Source organism: Diplotaxodon limnothrissa, linkage group LG15 (genome assembly GCF_057381915.1).
Source record: "Diplotaxodon limnothrissa isolate DT_005_m linkage group LG15, D_limnothrissa_male_GT1.1, whole genome shotgun sequence".
Lineage (NCBI taxonomy): Eukaryota > Metazoa > Chordata > Actinopteri > Cichliformes > Cichlidae > Diplotaxodon > Diplotaxodon limnothrissa.
This window is the reverse complement of record NC_140610.1, coordinates 43,513,018-43,521,289: the sequence shown is the minus strand read 5'-3', so window position 1 is coordinate 43,521,289 and position 8,272 is coordinate 43,513,018.

Sequence of the window (8,272 nt, the reverse complement as noted above, 5' to 3'; positions counted from 1 at the left end):
AGCTCCGCCCCTCCCAGCGGAGCACCCCTGTCGCTACCCGATCTTTTTTTTTAAAACTTTATTGAGAAACAGTATACAGAACATGTATACAACCAGAACAAAATTAACATATGCCAGGGGGTGTAATACAAAGAATTACAAACATTCAAATAATTTGTAATTACTACAAATAGTAATAGTTTTCATAGCCTTTTTGTTAAGTGATCCATGAATCAATTTTATGTAACATAAAACATCATTATAGTAATGTTTAAAACTAGCCTTTTGGTTACTGTATTTGCATTTGTGAAAATAAAATTTAGCTAAGATAACTAACAAGTTTATTATAAAGTAAACATCATCTTTTTTTTTGCCTTCAAAAGAAACAATATACAACATTTTCCCGTTTCACAGTAAAGTCTTTATAGAGATGTCCAGCAATGAATCTACTGAAGTCTTTCCAAAATGTTCTAGTGCATGAACAGATCCAGAAGAGGTGCTGCACAGTCTCAGGATGGCTTCCACAAAATCCACAGCTCACATTTATGTCCCTTTTGAAGTTTGTCATATAATGATTAGCAGGATAAAATTTATGCAGTATTTTAAAGGAAACTTCTTTTACTTTATTCGTTACCAGATACTTGTTAGGAATTGTCCATAGTCTTTTCCAGTTAATGTCACTGACAAAGGAGAACAGTTAGAGATTCTGTCTGGAACAAAGCACGGATATTCTTATTGGCGCCGCCATTGCGTGCAATAGGTCGGCAGCCTTAACATGAAATTTCCCACTCGTGGGACTAATCTTATTTTATTACCTTTACTATGGTTTTTTTAAACAGATTCTTCCTATGGGTGTATCCACAGGGTTGGGGAGAGAAACAGATGATATACAAGGTTGAATACCTTTAAAAAGCATTATAATACCCGTAGGTATTGCATCAAATAATATGGCATATTCTTTGGGTGTGGCTGAAAATTTATAAGTGTTTAAGAATTCTGAATAAGACATAAGCTGCCCATTAGGATTAAACAGCTGATTTACTAAAACAATCTGTTTCTCAACCCACCTAGAAAAAAATTAATGATTTATTTTTATGCACTATGTTCCTATTATTCCAAATTAAATACGTATGGGGTGTAAAGTTGTGTTTATATATAAGGGACCAAGCTAATAGAACTTGTTTGTGAAACATCGAAAGGTTTTCTGGAAGCTTATCTATATTATAATCACAACCTAAGATAAAACTTAGACCACCAAACTTAGAGAAAATGTAGTGAGGAATAAAATTCCAAATGGATACCGGATTTTTAAGAAAATGTTTAACCCAATTAATCTTAAATGTATTGTTTAGAGTAGTAAAATCCAAAATATTGAGACCACCGTGTTCATAGTCATTCATCAATACACTTTTTCTGATGTAATGTGTCCCATTTTTCCAGAGGAAGTTGAAGAGCATTCGGTCCTTACAAGTTTTGCCGTCCACATGCAGAGAAATTGCTGCACAAGTCAGTCGAGACAGACCTTCTGCTTTTCAGATACCCTTCCTCTTAAACTTAAATGTCTCTGCAACCACTGATTTAATTTGGTTTGAGATTTTTTAATAATTGGGGGAAAATTTTGTGAAATTCTGTCTTTTTGATCTTTGCAGATAATCAGACCTAAATATGTTGCTTCATTTTTAACTGTTATATTACAAAGACTCTGAACATTACACTCTTTGACAGGTAATAATTGACATTTAAGTTTAACATCAATCCAGACCCTTTTGAGAAATCCTCTATTACATGTAAAGCAATTGGCACTTGGCTGGCATATTTAAGAAAAATTGTGGTATCATCTGCCAATTGACTGATGACAATCTCTCTGTCTGCTATATTTATACCTTTCACAGTGCTATTCGAAATATGAGAGGCAAGAATTTGGGTGCAAAGAAAAAAAAAATAAGGGCTAATTGGGCATCCCTGGCGTACCCCTTGATTAAGACTAAAACGAGAAGTGGTGCCCTTTTTCATTCTAATAGAACTATTTGCATTGGAATACAGAGTTTTGATAGCTTTGCAGAAGATATCACCAAAACCAAATTTCTGAAGTGTAAGAAATACAAATTCATGCTCAATTGAGTCAAAGGCTTTATAGAAGTCTAGGATTAGGATAAATGAGTCATCAGATATTAATGCTGAGTAGTCCAGAATATCCAAGACGAGTCTATTGGAGATGTGCCTGTTTGTCATAAATCCAGACTGTGTCTCATCTACAATATCATCCAAAATATATTTAATTCTTCTAGCTAGCAATAGAGCTAATATTTTATAATCATTATTTAGTAGCGTTTTACGATAGTTACAGGTCAGAGTATCTGTTAAGATGTTAAGAATAATAAGTATCTCTTAAAATGTTTGCAATAATCAAGCATTTCAATATAATGTAGACAAAAACGAAAAATAAAAAGATAGTTACGGATCAGGACTCCCCGATCCTTACTGCGCATGTGGAGATTTTTTCTTCTTCTGTTTCATTTAACAGCAGTTTACTCCTCAGTGCACGAGGATACCGCCACCTGCTGACCGAGCGAATGAACCGTATTGTAAACTGAAGTAAACCGAATGACAAATGCATGTTTAATTTGATTTAGTGATAGTCAAGTGTGTTTATGCTTGTCTGTGCGAAGATGTCCACTATCACTGCCAATTGTCAGTAAACACTTAATCTGGCTGATGAATCTTCATGTGACATATTGCTATATACTAATTTAAGTTAGTATTATTAAGTCTGTAATTAGGCGCTATTCTTCTTATTTTACGGCGCTGTTGTTAAATCGGGGGAGGCTCTCTGCTGAGGAGAAAAACATGAATATGTTTGTAAACGGATTATCCATTGTTTAAATGTCCCGGGCAGGCAGAGCTGTTGAGAAATGCTAGGAACTAACTGGGTGCTAACCGTGTCACTCAAATACATTAACTGTCGCAATGTTGGCAAATAGAGGAAGGGACGTAAGATTTGCGCATGTGTGGTACCGATCGGGTTTCCGGTACGGATTGGGTAGTGACACCCACACCCGGAGAAAGTTTAATCCGGTCTTTAAGTGATGACGTGACAAATCCTGCTTCCGGGCCAAAGTAGTCTGCGTTTAATATGGCTTTTGTGTTGTTAACATGTTTAATGTTTTGTATCGTCTTCTATTTAATTTCAAAAAGCCCCTAAAAATAATAATAATAATAATGGATTTATTATAGCGCTTTACAATGCCACTATTCATTCACTCTCGCATTCATACACTGGTGGAGGCAAGCTACGGTTGTAGCCACAGCTGCCCTGGGGCAGACTGACAGAAGCGAGGCTGCCACATTGCGCCATCGGCCCCTCTGGCCAACACCAGTAGGCGGTAGGGTAAAGCTAGCCAAACTTCAGTAACCCTACAAACGTCACTGCTGTTTAGTTTTCTGTCTTCATTTATGCTGGAAGTGATAACAGAGCTGTACGTTTTAATTTGTTTCCAAAACCCCGCAGTCAGGACATGCTATAGACTAAGGAACTGGTTGTGGACTTCGGGAGGTCCAGAGAAGGTCCACTGCCAGTTCAGATAGAGGGGGAGGAGGTGGAGGTGGTCAACAAGTACAAGTACCTCGGGCTGTGGGTGGACAATAAACTGGACTGGTCATGCAACACAGAGCACCTGTATAAAAAAGCCCAAAGCCGACTGTACTTCCTCAGGAGGCTGAGGTCTTTTAACATCTGCAGGAAGCTCCTGAGGATGTTTTACCAGTCAGTGGTTGCTGGAGTACTTTTCTATGCTGTGGTGTGCTGGGGGAGCAGCACAGCAAAGAGGGACTCATCCAGGCTGGAGAAACTGATCAGGAGGGCTAGCTCTGTGGTCGGCATGAAGCTGGACACTCTGGTGACAGTGGCAGAGAAAAGGACACTAAAGAAACTGATGGACATTATGGACAATGCTGGGCATCCTCTGCACACGGCCATAAACAACCAGAAGAGTCTGTTCAGTGACAGGTTGCTTCTCCCCAAGACAAGAACTAACAGACTTAAAAACTCCTTTGTCCCACACGCCATCAGACTGTTTAACTCCTCTCTGGAGGGGAGAGGGAGGGGAAACAGGAGGACAAAGGAGGGGGGAACAACTAAGCTGTAGTGCCTCTGCACCTCACTGTACAATACCTTGTGCAATACTTTTTGTAAATAGTCAACAGTGCAATAGACTCAATACTTGAAATGTGCAATTCACTTGTATTTTTATTTTTTATTCCTATTTATTCTATTTATCCCCTTTGTATATTTTATTTATATTTGTCTCTGTATTTATATATGTGTGTGTGTGTGTGTGTGTATATATATATATATAACAGTTCTGTAACTGTAACTTTGGTCGTTGCTGTGCTTTTTTTGGAAGTCGAATTTCCCAGAGGAACCCACCCGAGGGATTAATAAAGTTCTATCTTATCTTATCTTATCTTATCTTATTGTATTTAGATAGAAGCTAGCGAGCTAACTTCCTGCTAACTTCTAACTCTGTTAAATGTCATAAATTCCGTTTTCATGGATGCCTGGATGTTAAACTCAATTGTTACACCTGGTAGAGCAGAACGCTGATCATTTTATTAAAGATGAAAGACTTTAGACAGTTTTTCAACTCTCAGTAATGCCACAGTGATCGTTTGATATATGGACCTGCAGCGGAGTTTAGGCCCAGATACGGCTAGTGACGTCAGACTGAACGACCGGACTGTGACTGCCTCCGGCTCACGAGGCAGCAGCGATGACAACGACAACCGTTTACGGGTCGGAGTCGTAGGTGCTGAGGCGGCGTTCAACACTCTGAGCCAGCGCGCGGGCGCGAAGCTCCTCCTTCAGGGGGACCAGTGAGTCAAACGCCTCAAAAAGCTGGAGAAACTGCCGGAGCTGCGGCGCCTTCTGAAGGATGGCGTCTATGGCCGCCAACCCAGTGGACACCACTCTGGGGTCCGTGCACCCACAGATGCGCATCATGAGCCGGCTGGTCCGCTGCAGCTCCTCCCCAATCTCGTCCAGACTGTCCGCTGGGTCTGACATGGTCAGATCGTACTGTCACGGCGGGTGCGCGGGTGTGAAGAATGAGGTAGACCCAGATGCAGAGATGGTGGAGACAAAACGTAGTTTCAAAAATAAAGCGAGCCACTGTGGCTGATTGCAGAAGAAAAACATGAAACTAGGGAAACTAAGGGGACTATGAACACTGTGTTAACAGAAGGATGTGACACTCAGTGAAAAAACTATGACAAAACTATAAACACTGAGTAAACTAGGAAACACAGTGAAACAATGAGGTAACCCTATGAAAACTGTGGTGAGGTTAACAGACGATCTGGGAAAAAAAACAAAAAAAACAAAAACAGACAATCTGACACTGAGTCAGCGGAAACACACAGACTAAATACAGGGAGTGCAGAATTATTAGGCAAGTTGTATTTTTGAGGAATAATTTTATTATTGAACAACAACCATGTTCTCAATGAACCCAAAAAACTCATTAATATCAAAGCTGAATGTTTTTGGAAGTAGTTTTTAGTTTGTTTTTAGTTTTAGCTATTTTAGGGGGATATCTGTGTGTGCAGGTGACTATTACTGTGCATAATTATTAGGCAACTTAACAAAAAACAAATATAATTATGTGCACCCCTGGTTATTTAGCTCATCATATTGCAGCCAGAGAAATTATTTTGTCCATGAAACCATAAAGCTGCACTTTCTTTTTGCCTTATAGTCTGATTTGTCATAACTTTTCCGTTTTGTGGTAAGCTTTTCTTTGGCTGTCACTTCTTCACCCTGACCTGTCTTATTTGGCTCAGCAGAACTAAAATATCCTGCTGCTTTTACACACGCACTCACATAACGCTCAGCGATTCTCTGCACGATCAACCTCTCACATGTTTAAGCTGCGGGAGATTTCACTTGTCATGTTTGCATAGTAAGCTAACGATTGATAAGACGATGTCAGAGGAATTGGTGCGCAAATTATCGTCACTCACCAATCAGTGCTGTCGCTCTCTATACACAGTTCACACGATTGCAAAGTGAAAGCAAAAAACAAGCGCAAATTCAAACGCGATTTCAATATGTCACATATTGACAGTGGCTCACCGATGCCAATGACATAATTACCCAGCTACATTTCTGAAAGAATGCAAAAGCATTGACATATATTTTTCCTTCCTACGATAGCCCGACAAGCAGGGTAGAGATAGATTTTGGTAGCCCGACTGGAAAAATTGCTAGCCCCGGGACGTCGGGCTAGCGATTTTGCGAGCTGTATCTGATTGAGGAATCACTCATCTTTGGAAAAGAGAGTTTATTACAGAGAAATGGTTTGTAGCATGCGTGCTTGTTGTTTTTGTCTGCTTCCACGTGTCTTTGCACTAGGATGATGTCGGAGTAAATGTGCAGTCATATTCGTTGTGTTCCCAGTAGTGCTGTCAGCGTTAATCTGAAATGACGTTAACGCCACAACACGGCAAATCTCCGTTGACGAGCTACCGCGCTCAACACAGACAGCATCGTCAGAAGGAAAGTTGATAAAATAAATTAAAAATTTTGTATTGTTCGATACATACTGTATGCGTACCGAACCGAAAGCACTGTATCGAACGGTTCAATATCGATACGAGTATCATTGCACCCCTAGTAACTAGATAAACTGAAATGAAACTAGACTGAAAAGAATAACAAAAACACCAAGAAACTCAGAATACTGGGTCACATGACATTCTCTTTGAACGCCCTTCCAGATCAATGCATTTTTCAGTCAGTTGTTCCACTTTGCTAGAAAGTTGTTTAACTTTTTCTTCTAATTTCACCACGGAGTTGGAAGTGCTTGTAGCCGATTCTGATAAATCCTTCAGCTGGACATTGTCGTTTTCCATCACAGTTCTCAAAGCTGAAATGGCCTCATCATTTTCAGCCCTCAGCGTTGCAATTTCCCCGCGCAGAGTATCACAAATGTCCACTTTCATTTGAGTTATCTTGGCGTCCAAAGTAACAATTGCAGACAGCACTTGTTTATTGCCTTGTGTGTACTCCTCGTGTGCAGAACTAGCGGGCGCGTAAGCTTTAGCGCCGTCATTTTCAGCCGAGGCCTCGCCAAGGTCGGTCGTTTCAGTCGCCACTTGCTTCGGGTTTGTCCTTTTTGGTGGCATTTCGAAAAAGAATGCACTCTTCACAACCACTGTACAGGGAGTGCAGAATTATTAGGCAAATGAGTATTTTGTCCACATCATCCTCTTCATGCATGTTGTCTTACTCCAAGCTGTATAGGCTCGAAAGCCTACTAGCAATTAAGCATATTAGGTGATGTGCAACTCTGTAATGAGAAGGGGTGTGGTCTAATGACATCAACACCCTATATCAGGTGTGCATAATTATTAGGCAATGTCCTTTCCTTTGGCAAAATGGGTCAAAAGAAGGACTTGACAGGCTCAGAAAAGTCAAAAATAGTGAGATATCTTGCAGAGGGATGCAGCAGTCTCAAAATTGCAAAGCTTCTGAAGCGTGATCATCGAACAATCAAGCGTTTCATTCAAAATAGTCAACAGGGTCGCATGAAGCGTGTGGAAAAACCAAGGCGCAAAATAACTGCCCATGAACTGAGAAAAGTCAAGCGTGCAGCTGCCAAGATGCCACTTGCCACCAGTTTGGCCATATTTCAGAGCTGCAACATCACTGGAGTGCCCAAAAGCACAAGGTGTGCAATACTCAGGACAATGCTCCATCACACGCGTCCAAGTACTCCACAGCGTGGCTGCAAGACAGGGTATAAAAGAAGAAGAACTAATGACATGGCCTCCTTGTTCACCTGATCTGAACCCCATTGAGAACATGTGGTCCATCATCAAATGTGAGATTTACAAGGAGGGAAAACAGTACACCTCTCTGAACAGTGTCTGGGAGGCTGTGATTGCTGCTGCACGCAATGTTGATGGTGAACAGATCAAAACACTGACAGAATCCATGGATGGCAGGCTTTTGAGTGTCCTTGCAAAGAAAGGTGGCTATATTGGTCGCTGATTTGTTTTTGTTTTGTTTTTGAATGTCAGAAATGTATATTTGTGAATGTGGAGATGTTATATTGGTGTCACTGGTAAAAATAAATAATTGAAATGGGTATATATTTGTTTTTTGTTAAGTTGCCTAATAATTATGCACAGTAATAGTCACCTGCACACACAGATATCCCCCTAAAATAGCTAAAACTAAAAACAAACTAAAAACTACTTCCAAAAACATTCAGCTTTGATATTAATGAGTTTT